This window comes from Pithys albifrons, chromosome 7 (assembly GCF_047495875.1).
Source record: "Pithys albifrons albifrons isolate INPA30051 chromosome 7, PitAlb_v1, whole genome shotgun sequence".
In the NCBI taxonomy this organism is placed as follows: domain Eukaryota; kingdom Metazoa; phylum Chordata; class Aves; order Passeriformes; family Thamnophilidae; genus Pithys; species Pithys albifrons.
Window position 1 is genome coordinate 251977 of NC_092464.1, and position 17365 is coordinate 269341.

At 55.3% G+C, this 17365-nt stretch overlaps 1 long non-coding RNA gene across 1 annotated transcript; it reads right to left on the bottom strand.

The window, feature by feature from the left end:
• Positions 1 to 4971: 4971 nt before the first annotated feature.
• Positions 4972 to 17085, bottom strand: LOC139673954 (uncharacterized). Its single transcript, XR_011698245.1, has 5 exons — positions 16059 to 17085; positions 15181 to 15225; positions 11767 to 11875; positions 10138 to 10246; positions 4972 to 5489 (listed from the first exon to the last, which is right to left on the bottom strand). It is a non-coding gene; the product is annotated as an uncharacterized lncRNA (long non-coding RNA).
• Between the last annotated feature and the right edge of the window lie 280 nt (positions 17086 to 17365).

Consider the following 17365-nt stretch of genomic DNA (forward strand, 5'->3'; position numbering starts at 1 on the left):
CCCCAAGCCACCATCACCTGCCCACTCCCACCACCCCCCCCCCACGGCTCCACACAACGCTCCAACTTCCACTGGTGCCACCTCCGCGTTTTCCCACGTCAGCACTGCCGTCCGCACGATGCCTCCGCTCTCTTCTCCCATGGTTTCTGCAAAGGAAGGAGGACACAGGCAGGTGTGAGAAACACCAGCTCCTCCGTAGGAAGTAAACCGGGACCCTACATCCCCAGAGGGAGACCTCCAAGTCACTCCAAACCCACCCACAGAGCCCCCCACTGACACAAACCTCTCCAAACCTCACCTTGAGTGGTCACGGCGACGCCCCATCTGCTGCTGGGAGCCAGGCCCTCTGGGCAAAGGAAGCTGGGCATACAAAGCACTGGCCAACGAGGCTGCACCTCTTGACTACAGAGGGCTCGAGACGCTGCTAGTCTGCAAAGTGCCCGGGACTCCAGGGCACTGGCCCAGACTTACGGGCGGCCCTGGGCCCACAGGCCTGCGGAGGCTCCTTCTCTCCGCCTCGAGGGCACCCAGACCCGCTCCCCGCTAACGGGGCGGTCGCCCCGCACAGCCTGCCAGCTGAGGGAGCACCGAGGCTCCCAGACCCAGACCCAGATTACGGGCGGGTGCACACCCAGGGAGCCACAGGACTCGGCTTCCCCCTGCACTAATAGCAATAAGATTCCAGTACCAGGAAAAACAGCTAACGGCCTAAGGCCTGGGGGCCTTCCTCCACGGACAGGGAGCTGCACACCTCTCGGCCCTGGACGTCGGAACGGCCAGGGCCAGGAATACCCACCTGATTACAGGGGCTCCCTCCAACCGCCCGCCGAGCACTGGGGTCGTACAAAGCCCCGCTTACAAGGCTGCCCCTTCTAGGCTCGGCACCCCCAACAATGCCCTCCACGGCCTAAGGTCGCGAGGACAGGGCCCCAGCCCTGAAGACAGGGCGGGCACATGCTGGCACGTCACCAGCAGCACTGGCACAGACCCAGGCCCTGGCTACAGGCGGGTCACCGAGAGGCTTTGCTGCCTCCTCGGAAAGAAGGGCCGAGGCTGGGCCGTGTCTCCGTTTGTGGGTTTTGAGGGCACGCCCCGGTTGTTGCACACAGCCCCTCTTTCCCTCCTGGGAAGCCTAAGCTACGCTACCTGCTTCTCTAGGGGGACCAAGGGACACGCTCGCTCTCTCACTCACACCGACAAAGACAAGACAGAGACACAAAGGGGCAGCGTCCCAGGAGAGGGAGCAAGCTCTGAGCAGCAACCTGCGGCGAGCCATCCCTACCGCCCACAAGCAGGAGACAACGGCCTCAGACTCGCCCTGGCCTGCACAGAGGCCTCAAGGGCCTGACTACGCAGGGCGGCTTCACGGCTGGCCAAAGAACAGCGGCTGTGACGCGGCCCAGCTACAGGGGGTCACAGTGGCCAGCAGCCGTCAGCAGGCACAAAGGAGCCAAGGCAAAAAAAAAAGCCCTGCCCTGTTTACAGGGTGGGCTGGGGTCGGGAGACCTGCATTCTCCTATCGGGTGTGGCCAAGGGGACTCTCCCTCTTCCTTACAGGGTTGTCCCCCTCTTTCTGGGCAGCCAAAGGAGAACCGTGGCAAAAGGCCAACACTACCAAAGGAAAGACCCAGCCCTGTTTACAGGGGGGGTCACCCAGCGCAAAGCCAGCGGGGGCACCGTGAAGGTGCCCGCCGCACTCCTACGTGTATGCCTGACCCCGTGATGGCAAAGAGGTTCATTTGCCCAGAAGGCCTTTCTTGTGCTCCCTCTTGACCTCGACGCTGCTGATCCTCTTCTGAACTCTTTTGCCTCGCCGTCCCACGCTCCTGGCTCTGCTTTCTTCTCGGATGGCTTCCGTCAAGCAAAGAGAATAACACAGTTGAGTCCGAGAAGCTCCAACTCCTTCAAGTTAGTGAAACGGGCACCCAGAGCGAGCTCCCCAAGCCACCACCACCTGCCCCCACTCCCACCACCCCTCCACGGCTCCACACAACGCTCCAACTTTCACTGGTGCCACCTCCGCGTTTTCCCACGTCAGCACTGCCGTCCGCACGATGCCGCCGCTCTCTTCTCCCATGGTTTCTGCAAAGGAAGGAGGACACAGGCAGGTGTGAGAAACACCAGCTCCTCCATAGGAAGCAGACAGGGACCCTACATCCCCAGAGGGAGACCTCCAAGTCACTCCAAACCCACCCACAGAGCCCCCCACTGACACAAACCTCTCCAAACCTCACCTTGAGTGGTCACGGCGACGCCCCGTCTGCTGCTGGGAGCCAGGCCCTCTGGGCAAAGGAAGCTGGGCATACAAAGCACTGGCCAACGAGGCTGCACCTCTGACTACAGAGGGCTCGAGACGCTGCTAGTCTGCAAAGTGCCCGGGACTCCAGGGCACTGGCCCAGACTTACGGGCGGCCCTGGGCCCAAAGGCCTGCGGAGGCTCCTTCTCTCCGCCTCGAGGGCACCCAGACCCGCTCCCCGCTAACGGGGCGGTCGCCCCGCACAGCCTGCCAGCTGAGGGAGCACCGAGGCTCCCAGACCCGGACCCCGATTACGGGCGGGTGCACACCCAGGGAGCCACAGGACTCGGCTTCCCCCTGCCCTAATAGCAATAAGATTCCAGTACCAGGAAAAACAGCTAACGGCCTAAGGCCTGGGGGCCTTCCTCCATGGACAGGGAGCTGCTCACCTCTCGGCCCTGGACCTCGGAACGGCCAGGGCCAGGAATACCCACCTGATTACAGGGGCTCCCTCCAACCGCCCGCCGAGCACTGGGGTCGTACAAAGCCCCGCTTACAAGGCTGCCCCTTCTAGGCTCGGCACCCCCAACAATGCCCTCCACGGCCTAAGGTCGCGAGGACAGGGCCCCAGCCCTGAAGACAGGGCGGGCACATGCTGGCACGTCACCAGCAGCACTGACACAGACCCAGGCCCTGGCTACAGGCGGGTCACCGAGAGGCTTTGCTGCCTCCTCGGAAAGAAGGGCCGAGGCTGGGCCGTGTCTCCGTTTGTGGGTTTTGAGGGCACGCCCCAGTTGTTGCACACAGCCCCTCTTTCCCTCCTGGGAAGCCTACGCTACGCTACCTGCTTTTCTAGGGGGACCAAGGGACACGCTCGCTCTCTCACTCACACCGACAAAGACAAGACAGAGACACAAAGGGGCAACATCCCAGGAGAGGGAGCAAGCTCTGAGCAGCAACCTGCAGCGAGCCATCCCTACCGCCCACAAGCAGGAGACAACAGCCTCAGACTCGCCCTGGCCTGCACAGAGGCCTCAAGGGCCTGACTACACTCAAGGGCTTCACGGCTGGCCAAAGAACAGCGGCTGTGACGCGGCCCAGCTACAGGGGGTCACAGTGGCCAGCAGCCGTCAGCAGGCACAAAGGAGCCAAGGCAAAAAAAAAAAGCCCTGCCCTGTTTACAGGGTGGGCTGGGGTCGGGAGACCTGCATTCTCCTATCGGGTGTGGCCAAGGGGACTCTCCCTCTTCCTTACAGGGTTGTCCCCCTCTTTCTGGGCAGCCAAAGGAGAACCGTGGCAAAAGGCCAACACTACCAAAGGAAAGACCCAGCCCTGTTTACAGGGGGGGTCACCCAGCGCAAAGCCAGCGGGGGCACCCTGAAGATGCCCTCCGCACTCCTACGTGTATGCCTGACCCCGTGATGGCAAAGAGGTTCATTTGCCCAGAAGGCCTTTCTTGTGCTCCCTCTTGACCTCGACGCTGCTGATCCTCTTCTGAACTCTTTTGCCTCGCCGTCCCACGCTCCTGGCTCTGCTTTCTTCTCGGATGGCTTCCGTCAAGCAAAGAGAATAACACAGTTGAGTCCGAGAAGCTCCAACTCCTTCAAGTCAGTGAAACGGGCACCCAGAGCGAGCTCCCCAAGCCACCACCACCTGCCCACTCCCACCACACCCCCCCACGGCTCCACACAACGCTCCAACTTCCACTGGTGCCACCTCCGCGTTTTCCCACGTCAGCACTGCCGTCCGCATGATGCCGCCGCTCTCTTCTCCCATGGTTTCTGCAAAGGAAGGAGGACACAGGCAGGTGTGAGAAACACCAGCTCCTCCATAGGAAGCAGACAGGGACCCTACATCCCCAGAGGGAGACCTCCAAGTCACTCCAAACCCACCCACAGAGCCCCCCACTGACACAAACCTCTCCAAACCTCACCTTGAGTGGTCACGGCGACGCCCCGTCTGCTGCTGGGAGCCAGGCCCTCTGGGCAAAGGAAGCTGGGCATACAAAGCACTGGCCAACGAGGCTGCACCTCTGACTACAGAGGGCTCGAGACGCTGCTAGTCTGCAAAGTGCCCGGGACTCCAGGGCACTGGCCCAGACTTACGGGCGGCCCTGGGCCCACAGGCCTGCGGAGGCTCCTTCTCTCCGCCTCGGGGGAACCCAGACACCCTCCCTCCTAACGGTGCTTCGTTGGCTGTTTGAAGAGAGAGGGCAATTCAGGAAGGAGGGTGAGAATCCCGTTCTTCACCCCCGATGGGAAAATGGACATCTCTCAACCCCAGCCCACCCTGAAAACAGGGCACGGCTTTCTTTATTGCCTTGCCACCTTTTGTGGCTGCTGGCGCCTGTCGTCCACTGTGACGCTTTGTAGCTGGGCCATGTCATGTCCTCTGCTCGTTGGCAGCTGTTAAGCCCCTCCACATTGCCAGGCCCTCGTGGCCTCTGCACAAGCCAGGCCATGTCTAAGGCGGCCACCTGCTGCTGTGCAGTACGGATGGCACCCCACAGCTTCCTACAAAGAGCCCCTCTTTCCCTCCTGGGAAGCCTAAGCTACGCTACCTGCTTTTCTAGGGGGACCAAGGGACACGCTCGCTCTCTCACTCACACCGACAAAGACAAGACAGAGACACAAAGGGGCAACGTCCCAGGAGAGGGAGCAAGCTCTGAGCAGCAACCTGCGGCGAGCCATTCCTGACACCCAGCAGCGGGAGAACACGGCCTCAGACTTGCCCTGGCCTGCCCAGACACCTCAAGCCCCTGACTACGCAGGGCGGCTTCAAGGCTGGACAACGAACACAGGCTGTGACATGCCCAGGCTACAGGGGGGTCACCGTGGCCAGCAGCCGCCACCAGGCACTAAGGCACCAAGGGAAACAAAGAAGCCCTGCTCCGCTGACACGGTGGCCTGCAGTCAGGATACCTCCATTTGCCCCTGGGATGTGGAGAAGGGCTCTCTCACTCTCCTTACAGTGTTTCCCGCTCTCCCTGGGCAGCCAAAGGAGAACCGTGGCAAAAGGCCAAAAACACCAAAGGAAAGACCCAGCCCTGTTTACGGGGGGGTCGCCCAATGAAAGCCAGCGGGGCACCCTGAAGGTTCCTGCTGCACTTCAACATGTGTGTCTGTCCCGATGACGGCAGGGACAGTTGTTTGCCCAGAAGGCCTGTCTTGTGCTCCCCCTTGACCTCGATGCTGCTGATCCTCCTCTGCACTCTTTCCTCGATGTCCATCTCCATCTGTTTCTCGACAGCTTCTGCAAGATAAAGAGAAGAGGGTTAGCCCTGAGGTCTCTCTATTAACCTCTACTCCTGTACAAGGACTTAAGTCTTGGAGCAGTACTTGTTTTCATTATATATTGTCTCCTGAACCCACACCAAAATTTTAATGTGATTCATCCTCTTTTCTTTTGTTTTCCTCCCTTTTCAGCCTTCTAACCCGTTTGCTGCTTGAAAAATCTGTGGCTGGACTCGGCATGAAGTACTTATTACCATTCTTTTTCTCTTCTTACAGGAAAATTACGTCCAAGATCCTTTGTTAAACTTTGACTCCATGATTGGAAAGAACGTAAAACAGTATTCCTAATTTATGGAGTCATTCCCTAGGATGGTGAATTTTTTTTTCAGAAAAATCTGTCTCCTTCACCCCATCAGCAAGTTTAGTTTCTACAACTAAAAGAACTGCACACATCCAGAATGCTAGTTTAGCACAGCCTGCTTAAATGTCCATTCTTTCTCCTACCTAAATTGGCTTGCCAACTTGCAGATGCCTGCTATGAAAATGCTACCAATGTCTTCCCTGAAGTACTTCTGATTTTGTCTTTAAATAGGATGGCCCCACGCTTATATCCCTCCAAGATGTTTATTCTGTCCCTAATAGTTATGCCAGATTGCTCTGAAAAATGTTTTTTTTGTCCCCCATAGGCACTCTCTTTTTTTTTTCACATGTTCCCGTTTCAGGAAAAGCCCAGTAAGTCAATTTTTCTCTCAGAGATCTTCTTTCTGGCCTGACACTTTACATAATGATTTTCCTTTCAAATATCTCAAGTGTCCTTTTGCAGTTTTCTCAGCTTTATCAAACTCTGTGGCAGCTGAGTTACCTCATGAAGCCTCAGTTCAATAAGCTTTTCCCTCAGAATTGTCACGAAACACCCTGCTGCGCTCTGATGCTGTAGGCCAACACTCCCTAGTCTCCAACAGTCCAAAATGAGCCCCAGGGCGACTCTACAAGCTTTTATCGGAGCTTTTCAAAGCACCTTTCGCCTGCCCTGCCTCAGGGCTGAGGGGAGCGGCGGGGAAAGGGCACAGCTACGGCACGGCCGAGCCCCCCCCACCGCCCTCACGGCACCTGTCGCTGTCCGTGTAGCCCTCACAGCCCCCCAGGAGCGTGGGGGACACCCAGTGTGCAAAAAGTAAGTGACATAAAAGCCAATGCTAAAGCAAAACAAGCTGCTAAAACCGTGAAAAGCAAATAGCAGCCCTAGTTCCAGAAACAAACAAAAACCTGGTAAACAGATACTGTATCAAAAGTCAGATTTCAAAGAAAAATACAAAATTTATAATAGTAACAAAAAAGTTAATTAGTTTCTACATACAAAGTTAGTTTAGCACTTTGCAAAACTGAGCATGAAAAAAACACACTAAAAATTAAAAACTTGAGTAGTAAAGCCAAACCTGTTCACAACAATAAAACAAGTTACATTTCAATGGAAAACATCTTTGAGAAATAACCCAAATACTAGAACCAAAATACAACAAAGAGCAATAAACTGATGCCAAAGGGGTTTTCTGATTTTTCATTTTTATAGATTTTAGAAATATTTGTAACTGTAGCAAATGTATTGTTCATACTTGTAACAGCTCATGTTCATTGTTTATACATCCCAACCCCTACCACAGATCAGGAGCTCAAATTCTTTTAGCTATTTAGGCTCTCTTCGAGGTACAAGAGCTGACAACTATCAGAAAGGTCTGCAAAACAAGACCAAACATAAATCAACAACCTTGAGTCTAAGAACACTGGAAAAACTCCAAAGCCCGAGGAAAAAGAGCTGATGAAGAACAGGGGGTCCCAGTGACCCCAGTCCCCAAATCCTGGGGGATGGCACAGGGGTGGGACTGGGGCTGGACTGAGAGATGTGTAAACTGGGCATTGGGTGGGCAATATTATAAACCCCATGGAAATCAGTGTTCTAGGAAGAAGGGGGCAGCACGAAGATGTCATCATGTATTCCTAAAAGCCCCAAGCCTGGCCATTAAAGAATGTACCTTTTGATCTTATCCTACATTAACTGGGCTCCAAGTCCTGTTTCTGGGGGCACTCACGGCAGCAAAACAAAAGATGCCTATTAAGTAAAAGTCAGCAAATTGACTTTTCATTTCCTAACGGGGGGGGAGATTTCTGTTACCTTTTAGTTTTCACGGATCTCTTTCCTAAGTGACCAGAAACATTCCTGTGCAAAATTAACCAATCAAGAAAATTTATTAAAATTCTATTAAATAAAATAACATTATGTGTTAGCAAACTGTATTTATGTACCTTTAGTGATTGTGTATGTTAAGAATTTTTCAGGAGACCCACTACAAGAAAGATGAAATAGACTGTTTCAAATGTTGCTAACCCTGTTCCCAGCAGTCTGGATAAAAGAAAACCCTCCCTGAAAACTCCTAAGAAAAAATAAACCTCAGAACCCGTAAGACCGACAACCCTCAAATTTCACTCGACACAAATTGCTGAACTTTTGGCAACTATTATGACTTTAACACAAACTTTTGTTTTGAAATAGCCACAGTCTCAAGACTTTATTCAGTATTTTAGCAGTGTATGTATTTTATGTGAGCTATAGCTGTGTACATGTTAGAATTTTGTGTGATTATACGTTGTGTCATGATACACCTGAATTGCAGAACTAGCACAGATATTCACCTGTTTAAAGAAATGCTGGGGCACTTAAGAAAACCTCAGCACATGCTAAAGCAAATTAAACATGATACTGAAAGCATTGAAACTGTCTCAACCAAAGTTAAACGAGTAAAAACCCACCACTGGTAAAGCATTTTTATAAGCTATTTGCCCACTGCCTCATAAGCTATTTAAGTCCCTGGTACCCCCAGTCATAACTACAGCAACAGCAATACTCTTGCTAGCACTGCTCAGTGTGTAGCTGTAGTGCAAATAAAGCAATAAAGACAAAAATTGTAAGTGATACCAGCAATACACATGTATATTAAACCCCAATAGTACTGAAACTGAACAAAAGACTTTGTATACTTTGAAACACTGGGGGGACTGAAAGAGAAAAGAGACCAAAAGCCCCTAGTTTTGTGAAATTTCTATTTCTGCTCTGCAAAGTGTTGTTTGCACAGCAAGGCCACTGAACAGCATGAAGTCCTAGAGCCACCATGTTCAAGTACAAATTGTCAGGAGCCCAGTGTAGCAAGGTTAGGAGTCACACATTCCACTAACCTAGACATCTCTATAGGACGAGGTGGTAAAGAGCCAGGATTTTGTAGAGTTACAGCCAAGGTTTTACGAGTTTTACAGACCCATGTTGTCATCGAACAAAGAAAGGCAAAAGTCCAGCAGTGATGAAGACGCGTCAAGACCACCCCGAGGGATGAAGTCAGGAGACCCCAACCCAAATTCGAAGCCAAAAGAAAGCTCAGCCCAAGACTCCGCCTAGTCATTAATATGGAAATTAGAAGGTGTTCACTATAGACTTAAGACTATAAAAAAGCTTATTTTCCATAAACAAGCTAGGCAAGTTTTTGCCCAGTATGAACTGCCTTGCCTCCAACGTTGTCAATAAATGCCTTTGCTGATAAAAGTAAAAATTTTCTCTTAGCAGTTATTTTTGTGACGTTTTCGCTTATCTGGAGTCATCGAGTACTTTTCTGATTATAATTTTCTTTCATAAAAATCTTTTTTTACCCAACCTGTAGTTTTACTTTGTACAACGAAATCAACTACATGAATGCTAATTCAGCAGAGCCAAGTAACACCCTCTTTCTTTATAATACTTTCATCTTCTTGCCTGCTCATAAGTTCTCTGCTACAAAAATGCTGCCTATGTGTTTCCTTAAAGTTCTTCTGATTTTCCCCCAAAAATGATCACCCCATGCTAACATCCCTCTAATGTGTTTATTTTGTCCCTGACATTTACCTCATATTTCTCCCAAAACTGATACCTGTAGATTAGCTCATGGTTGACCCTCTCAATAACCCCAGTGAAACAGCCTGCTTTAGTCTAATGCCGAAGTTCAAAACTTTTTACCCTTCCAACTGCACAACATCTACCCTGGGGAACCTTTCAGGGCACCTTTTTCTCACTGTGTCCCTCACACCCCTCAGGGACACAGGAGACGCCTGTTTACCCCTCAGGGTACCCTTTTTCCCCTCACAGATTCTTAGGGGTATGCAGGGGACACCCACCTCCTACTCAGGGACACGCACAGCGACCCGTGTTTCACCCCCCCAAAATGCTCCTCACTCAGCTTTTGTGTCCAACAGCCCACAACCTCCCCCAGACAGACTTCACAAGTTTTTATCCACCTTTTCAAAGCGCCTTTCACCTGCGGCCGCCTCAGGGACCTGTCTGAGGGCTGCGGGAACGGCGGCCCCGCCCTGCCTGAGGCGGGAAAGGAGGCTCAGCTGGCCCAGCGGGGCTGCCCTGCCTCCCTCAGGGCACCATCACGGACCCCCGGGGACCCCCCTGGCTCGTCAGGGACCCTTCAGGGCACCTTCTTCAAAACCCCTCTGTTATTGTCAAGACATCTCATAATTCACCTCAAAATGTGCTCTATTCAGTTTTTCCCTCAAAGATCGTCAGTCTGTTCTTGGCGTTTTACCTCAATTTTCCCTCAAGACATCCTGTATTTGAAACTGCAAAGTTCCCTCAGCTTTACCTGTACGAAGTTCTCTGTCTCCTCTGGTGTTCCCCAGCATCTCTACCGACAGACCCTCTGCCTCTGTGCCGTACTGCCTCTCACGCCGCTCCCGAACGCACTCTCCCTCCTGAAAATGCCAAAAATCCGACCTGAGGCGACTCCAAACCCTTTTTTTGAGCCCCTCACGGGTGGGCGGGACTGCGGGGCTGAGGGGAGCGGCGGGACCGCCCCCCGGGCGGGCGGGAAAATGGGACCAGCTGCAACAGAGCGGCCCCGCCCGGCCCCGCTGGGGGCTCCTGCGGCCTCTCGGTGACCACCAGGGGGCGCCAGCGACACACCGGACACCTGCCTGTCCCCTCAGGGACCCCCAGAGAGCCCGCAGTGACACACGGGGCATCCCTGTCCCCTCAGGGACACCCACAGAGCCCGCAGTGACACACGGGGCACCCCTGTCCCCTCAGGGACACCCACAGAGCCCGCAGTGACACACGGGGCACCCCTGTCCCCTCAGGGACACCCACAGAGCCCGCAGTGACACACGGGGCACCCCTGTCCCCTCAGGGACACCCACAGAGCCCGCAGTGACACACGGGGCACCCCTGTCCCCTCAGGGACACCCACAGAGCCCGCAGTGACACACGGGGCACCCCTGTCCCCTCAGGGACACCCACAGAGCCCGCAGTGACACAAGAGGCACCTCTGTCCCCTCAGGGACACCCACAGAGCCCGCAGTGACACAAGAGGCACCTCTGTCCCCTCAGGGACACCCACAGAGCCCGCAGTGACACAAGAGGCACCTGCCTTGTCCCTTCGATCCACAGGGCACCCCTGCCCCCTCAGGGACCACCACAGAGCCGGCAGAACCCAGGGGACACCCCGTGTCCTGTCATGGACCCCCACAGAGCCCCAGGAACACACGGGGCACGCCCCCGCTCCTTTTAGTGTCCCACCCCTTACCCTGTGTCCCTCTTTTTTCCTCTCATTCCCTGTCCCCTCTGTCGCACTTCCCCGTCCCTCCTGTCCTCTCTATCACACTCGCTGTGCCCCTCTCTCCCTGTCTCCTTCACAGTCCCTCCCCTGTCTCCTCTCACCCCGGCAGCTCCGGGCGCGGGGCCCAAACAGGAGACGCCTGTTTACCCCTCAGGGTACCCTTTTTCCCCTCACAGATTCTTAGGGGTATGCAGGGGACACCCACCTCCCACTCAGGGACACGCACAGCGACCCGTGTTTCACCCCCCCAAAATGCTCCTCACTCAGCTTTTGTGTCCAACAGCCCACAACCTCCCCCAGACAGACTTCACAAGTTTTTATCCACCTTTTCAAAGCGCCTTTCACCTGCGGCCGCCTCAGGGACCTGTCTGAGGGCTGCGGGAACGGCGGCCCCGCCCTGCCTGAGGCGGGAAAGGAGGCTCAGCTGGCCCAGCGGGGCTGCCCTGCCTCCCTCAGGGCACCATCACGGACCCCCGGGGACCCCCCTGGCTCGTCAGGGACCCTTCAGGGCACCTTCTTCAAAACCCCTCAAGACATCTCATAATTCACCTCAAAATGTGCTCTATTCAGTTTTTCCCTCAAAGATCGTCAGTCTGTTCTTGGCGTTTTCCCTCAAGACATCCTGTATTTGAAACTGCAAAGTTCCCTCAGCTTTACCTGTACGAAGTTCTCTGTCTCCTCTGGTGTTCCCCAGCATCTCTACCGACAGACCCTCTGCCTCTGTGCCGTACTGCCTCTCACGCTGCTCCCGAACGCACTCTCCCTCCTGAAAATGCCAAAAATCCGACCTGAGGCGACTCCAAACCCTTTTTTTGAGCCCCTCACGGGTGGGCGGGACTGCGGGGCTGAGGGGAGCGGCGGGACCGCCCCCCGGGCGGGCGGGAAAATGGGACCAGCTGCAACAGAGCGGCCCCGCCCGGCCCCGCGTCCCGCTGGGGGCTCCTGCGGCCTCTCGGTGACCACCAGGGGGCGCCTGCGACACACCGGACACCTGTCTGTCCCCTCAGGGACCCCCAGAGAGCCCGCAGTGACACACGGGGCACCCCTGTCCCCTCAGGGACCCCCACAGAGCCCTCAGTGACACAAGAGGCACCCCTGTCTCCTCAGGGACACCCACAGAGCCCACAGTGACACACGGGGCACCCCTGTCCCCTCAGGGACCCCCAGAGAGCCCGCAGTGACACACGGGGCATCCCTGTCCCCTCAGGGACACCCACAGAGCCCGCAGTGACACACGGGGCACCTCTGTCCCCTCAGGGACACCCACAGAGCCCGCAGTGACAAACGGGGCACCCCTGTCCCCTCAGGGACACCCACAGAGCCCGCAGTGACACACGCGGCACCCCTGTCCCCTCAGGGACACCCACAGAGCCCGCAGTGACACACGGGGCACCCCTGTCCCCTCAGGGACACCCACAGAGCCCGCAGTGACACACGGGGCATCCCTGTCCCCTCAGGGACCCCCACAGAGCCCGCAGTGACACACGGGGCACCTCTGTCCCCTCAGGGACACCCACAGAGACACACGGGGCACCCCTGTCCCCTCAGGGACCCCCACAGAGCCCGCAGTGACACACGGGGCATCCCTGTCCCCTCGGGGACACCCACAGAGACACACGGGGCACCCCTGTCCCCTCAGGGACCCCCACAGAGCCCACAGCGACACATGGGGCACCCCTGTCTCCTCAGGGACCCCCACAGAGCCCTCAGTGACACACGGGGCACTCCTGTCCTTTCAGGGACCCCCACAGAGCCCGCAGTGACACAAGAGGCACCTGCCTTGTCCTTTCGATCCACAGGGCACCTCTGCCCCCTCAGGGACCCCCACAGAGCCGGCGGAACCCAGGGGGCACCCCGTGTCCTGTCATGGACTCCCACAGAGCCCCAGTCCCACCGTGCGTTTTTCCCCACAGCCCCTTTAAGTGTCGTCCTCTCCTCCCATGCACGAAGTCCCCACAGACTTCTCCACAGTGTTCCCCCTCCCATACCAACCCGTGGGGTTCCCCCGCAGACACCCCCATGGGGTCTCCTCCGTACTCACCCGTGGAGTGTCCCCCATACGTTCCCATGGGGTTACCTCGCAAGTTTCCCCCTCATACCCACCCGTGGGGTCCCCGGGGTTGACCACGCACAGCACGGTGGGGCGGCAGCGGCCCCGCGCGTCCCGCAACTCCCTCCGGGGCACGGCCACATCCAGCGCCCAGCCTCGGGATTCATCCAGAGGGTACGGGATGGCCATGGCCCCTGCCAGCCCCGCGGTTGCCCCGAGCAGGGGAGATCCGGCACCGGCACCCGGCCCCCCCGTGGGCACCGCCAAGCCGGGATCCACAACCAAGGGGACCTTGGATCACATCTGCGAAAACCTCTTACCCCAACGGGACCCCATAATTTGGGTGGCCCCCCAGCACCCCATACTCAAACATTTTGATGCTCCCGTACTCCAGGTGGGTATCCCCCCACACCCTGTGCCCACATTTGGCTGCCCCTCGTAGCCCGTACCCTACATTGGGTGCCCTCCGTACCCCAGGTGGGTGCCCCCCCGTGCCCGAAGTGGCTTCCCGGGGGCAGTACCATCCCCGTGTCCTTCTCCAGCCCCTACAGAAGCGATCGGGCACCAGGCACAGCTCCTGCAGGGGCACTGGGGGGCACTGCTGGGATCGGGGAGACGGGGGGAAAGGGGAGAACTGCTGGGATAGCGGGGCAAGGGGGGAACGGAACGGGGGGGCACCGGGGTTGGGGCAAAGTGGATGCCTTTTTTTCCAGAGGGTCCACACACACATCTGAGGGTCCCTGGAGAGCCCCCGGCACCAGAGAAGCCACACACACATTGCTTAGTGTCCAGGAGAGCCCCCTGTCTTCCGTGTCCCCTGTCCCCAGTGTCCAACACCAAAAGGGGTCCCTACTCCCCCACACTGTTCCGTGGCCCTGAGGTGACTTCTGTCCCCAGGATGATCTCTGTTCCCAGGAGTCCTCATATTCCAAGATCGCCTTAACCTCAGTACCCCGGTTTCCCCAGGACACCCCTCTCCCCGCAGGGCCGTGCATTACTCCACTCTTCCCTCGCCCAGGACATCCCTAGTCCCTTCCCAGGACATTTTCTTTTCCTCCATCTACTCCTTTCCCCTCTATTTACCTGTCCTTCCTGTCCCCCCGTTTTTCCTTTCCTTCCTTGTCCCTCTGTCCTCTCTCCTCTCTGTCCCCCCTGCCCCCTAAGTTATCCACCCCTGTCCCATCCTATCCCCCCGTGTCCTCCCAGTCGCCTCTCTATCCTACCCCTTTGTCTCCCCCCATCCGTGTTTCGTCCTTCCCTTCCCCCCGTACCTCTTCTACCCGTCTCTCCCCCTCTTCCCGCCTTTCATCCCCTGCACCTCCCGTACCGTGTTCCCCTCTATCACACTTTTCCGTCCCCCCGTCCTCTCTGTCCCACCAGCCACTCTCACCCCCTGTATCTCCTCTGTCCCCTCTATCGCACCCACTGCCCCTCTCTCTTCCCCTGTCCCCCCGTCCCGCCCCTGTCCCCGGTCCCGTCCCCTGTCCGCACTCACCGCGGTGCGGCTCCGGGCGCGGGGGAGGATGTGGATGCGGGGGAAGGCGCGGGACCCCCCGGCCAGGCGCTGGCAGCGCGAGCGCGGCACAGGGACCGACTGCCCGTGCAGCCGGGGGACAGTGGGATTGGGATAGTGGGGCTGGGACAATGGGGATGGGCTTGGGATAGGATGGAATGGGGTGGGGTGGGGTCGAATGAGATGGGGTGGGATGGGATTGGGATGGGATGGGGTCGAATGGGTGGGGTAGAAAGGGTTTGGATGGAAGGGAATTAGGTGGATTGGAATTGGATTCAGTTGGCTTGCTTGAATAAAGAGCTGATAAGAGAAGGCTGTTAACACCTCGTCAACACAGCAGGAGGGCAGAAACCTGGGTAAATGGGCAGTCCGAACAGCTTTTGTTTAAATTATCTTCTATAAAATTCTTATATTAGAAAATCTGTGTTAAACAAATAACTGTCTGTAATAGATATTTGAAACCACCTGTATAAAAATCACCCCATTTTTGTACACGGTAGACACGTACTTTGTTTAGGTATGAGCTCCCTGCGTGACTCCAGCCATGGGCAAGCTGTAATAAAATTTTGCTTTACCATTAATATCTAGATTTTCTTTAAATCACAGTCCCACCCGTGCGTTTTTCCCCACAGCCCCTTTAAGTGTCGTCCTCTCCCATCCATGAAGTCCCCACAGACTTCTCCGCAGTGTTCCCCCCCATACAAACCCGTGGGGTTCCCCCGCAGACCCCCCATGGGGTCCCCTCCATACTCACCCATAAATTTTCTGGGGTACCCCGTGGGTCTGGGCACCCTGTAACTCAAATGGTCACTCCATAGTGCTGGGAACCCCATAACTCAAACAGGCACCCCACAACTCTCTCAGGCACCCCACAGGATGTGCTGGGGCACCCCATATATGGTTTGGGGTAACCCCAAAACTCTAATGGGCACCTCCTAAATAATAAGACACCCCATGGGCATTCTGGGCACCTTAATGGTCTGGGCATCCTATAACTCCAGTGGGCACCCCATAGACTGTGCTGGGCACCCCACGGATCTGGGCATGCCACATATTGTTTGGGGGCACTCCACAGATCACCCAAAACCCAATCCTGGGACGCCCCCAAATAAAACACCCCCTCCATTAGGACCCACTTCCCGAACCGTGCCTGGGTGTCCCCAAACACCCCAAAAGTCACATCCCCACCCCGCAGGACCCTCCCCAAACCCCAGCTCTCCACAAGCCCTGCCCAGGGACACGGAGGTGACATTCCCAGGGCTATTCCCAGTGCTATTTGAGGATCGGGCACCCCCTGTCCTGTGAGAGACCCCCCCCAGCGCCCGCAGTGGCACACAGGGCCCACATCTCCCTCTCAGGGACCCCCACAAACCAACACAAACGTACCTCACTTCCAAACACGACTGGCTTGTATTTTACTGCATTTTCTTTGGACGACAGCTACTACTGAAATGTTATCCAGGGCTAACTCGGGTAAAGAATCCGTGTAAGTGTCTTAAATGCTTCTCAGCTTGCTGACTTTCTCATGTCTTCAAGAATACTTACTCTTTTACATACTGTGACTACTTATGTGTTAAATTATTTAAGAATAATATATGTGAACACTTCCTCTGCGACGACAGCCGTGTAAGGTAAAATGAAACAACACGTTTCACAACTAGAAAATTTTAAAGTTTTATCCACCAGAAGATACTTTTGCAGACCTACCACTTTATTCGAAGTGCATTCAGTCCTGTCTTACGAAAATATCTCAAAAGCTTTAGGCTATTAGTCATACACAAGGAGACCTCTTTCCCCCATTCTGCCAGGACAAAGACAGGAGACACAACACTTCACAAGTTACACAGAACTATACAGAGAACTAGAGGTACCACGCCCAGGGACCAAGCGGCAAACGACTGTTTTTGTCTGGCTTTAATGCCTTCATCCCTCTTCTGACAAAAGACAGGGCTTTTTACCAAGGGTTTACGGTGTTTTGCTAAAACTCCAAAGGTGCTTAAGAACTTCTGAGATAAGACAATGAACAATGAACGCACATTGAGGTCTTTGCCCAGTGCTTAAAAACTAACGAGTTCTTTTGTGAGCCTCTGTACACCTGGCACTCATCATCCCTGCCTCTCCTCCGGGCTATGAAACTTCCCAAAACCAAATGGAAAGGCGGGAAAGCTCCGAAATTCCCCCAAAACTCTATTCCTACCTTGGTCTCGTTGCTTTAGCTTCAGCAAAATCCTGGTTTTGACATTTCCAAATAAAAATAAAGTCCTTTTCTTCCTGGAGCCCACCTCCAAAATTCAAACGCGACCTTCAGAACAGAACATCCCCATGAATTGCTGCCACAAGCAGTGCCAGGCAGGAGCCGCCCGGCCTTTACCTCCCCCACACAGACTGTTTGCTGCCAGCACCAGCAGCTTTTTGGGCTGACATGTGCAAAGTCGGCCGGCACCCACGGAATTGCCTTTGCTCCCTTCCTAAAGGAACAAAGCTTCCCGAGTTGCAGCCCCAACAACTCCTTCACCAGATGAGTTTATTGAAACAACTTTTCAGAGCAGGCATTTCTGAGCGTACTCCATCAATCCCAAGAGTTCAGAAAAAACACTGTCCGCTGTCCAAAGGAACTGTGCATGTTACAAGTGAAATGTTTTTACATCCTCATTTAAACCATCACATGAGCATAAATGGCACTCATTATGCAA